We start from the raw sequence: 2,344 nt of genomic DNA, 5'->3' as shown, positions 1-2,344 counted from the left end.
ACGAGTATCACATATGTGATACACGTTACACACGTCCTAAATATCATTCAACGGTGTACTACACATGTGAACAGTATACATGATTATCACACATATGAGACACATTACACGCATCGTAACTATCATTCAACATCATATCTGCACATGTGAACCATATACATGAGTATCCTACATGTGTGACGCGTTACGCGCATCCTAACTATCAGCCAACCTTATATTTGCACATGTGAACTGTATACACGGGTATCACATATCTGATACACGTTACACGCGTCCTAAATAACATTCAACGGTGTACTACACATGTGAACAGTATACACGATTATCACACATATGAGACACATTACACGCATCGTAACTAACATTCAACATCATATCTGCACATGTGAACCATATACATGAGTATCATACATGTGTGACGCGTTACGCGCATCCTAACTATCAGCCAACCTTATTTTTGCACATGTGAACAGTAAACACGAGTATCACATATGTGATACACGTTACACACGTCCTAAATATCATTCAACGGTGTACTACACATGTGAACAGTATACATGATTATCACACATATGAGACACATTACACGCATCGTAACTATCATTCAACATCATATCTGCACATGTGAACCATATACATGAGTATCCTACATGTGTGACGCGTTACGCGCATCCTAACTATCAGCCAACCTTATATTTGCACATGTGAACTGTATACACGGGTATCACATATGTGATACACGTTACACGCGTCCTAAATATCATTCAACGGTGTACTACACATGTGAACAATATACACGATTATCACACATATGAGACACATTACACGCATCGTAACTAACATTCAACATCATATCTGCACATGTGAACCATATACATGAGTATCATACATGTGTGACGCGTTACGCGCATCCTAACTATCAACCAACCTTATATTTGCACATGTGAACAGTAAACACGAGTATCACATATGTGATACACGTTACACACGTCCTAAATATCATTCAACGGTGTACTACACATGTGAACAGTATACATGATTATCACACATATGAGACACATTACACGCATCGTAACTATCATTCAACATCATATCTGCACATGTGAACCATATACATGAGTATCCTACATGTGTGACGCGTTACGCGCATCCTAACTATCAGCCAACCTTATATTTGCACATGTGAACTGTATACACGGGTATCACATATGTGATACACGTTACACGCGTCCTAAATATCATTCAACGGTGTACTACACATGTGAACAGTATACACGATTATCACACATATGAGACACATTACACGCATCGTAACAAACGTCCTAAATATCATTCAACGGTGTACTACACATGTGAACAGTATACACGATTATCACACATATGAGACACATTACACGCATCGTAACTAACATTCAACATTGTAGTCATGAATCTCACACATATTTCACGTGTTTGGGCGATTATATGTGTCTAACTCAGTGTCGGTATATTACATACAACAAACGTCAATTATCATCCACAATTAACGACTTAAACATGAAATGTGTGACGATTTTATCTATTTTTGTATATATTGACAGTGATCGGTGCGAACATAGTTATTATCGATGTGTTGTGTGAGTGATACATCAAAATGTATGATGTTTTTTTTAGCAAATTAACGTGATAGGAGTTCATACCTGGTAGATCTTCCTTATTTTTTACCGATTTGATGGATCGATTGTGCATCGATCTCCGTTTGTATGAAACCCTAGGATGTCGCCGAGAGAGATGGAGAGTTCTTTTTTTTTCTCAGGTCTGAACGAATGTTGGTGAGGATAGGCGGTCCAATTTTTTTTTTTTTTTACTTGTATATTTCCCAAACTACCCTCTTGTGTATAGATTAGAGTTAAATGTCCGTGATTTATAAACTGACTTATATTAGCCGTTGATCTTGTTTGATCAATGGTTGCTTTTTAGTTTTTTAGTTTTCTTATTAAAACTAGTTTTCTCATGATCCATCCCCTATATATATATATATATATATATATATATATATAGAGCAAGAGAGGCCGGTTATCATACAAATAACCTAATCGTACATGATGTACGCTTCATCCACAACCGTCGGATCATCTCTCTTAAACAGCGCGTTTTTCTATTAAATTTATCAAATTAGGATTAATAAAAAAGAAACCGCCAAGGTTAAAATCGTCGAATTTAAGATCAAAACACCCGTAAGATCCTAAATCAAAACCAAAAACAAAATTATAACAATTAATCAAAAATCGATCGATTCCTATTCACCAAATCGATCGATTCATATTCACCAAATTTTTCTGAGAAAATGAACTTCTGATGAATT

This window comes from Helianthus annuus, chromosome 2 (genome assembly GCF_002127325.2).
Source record: "Helianthus annuus cultivar XRQ/B chromosome 2, HanXRQr2.0-SUNRISE, whole genome shotgun sequence".
Classification (NCBI taxonomy): Eukaryota; Viridiplantae; Streptophyta; class Magnoliopsida; order Asterales; family Asteraceae; genus Helianthus; species Helianthus annuus.
The sequence above is the reverse complement of the archived record's forward strand: the minus strand, read 5'-3'. Positions refer to the sequence as shown.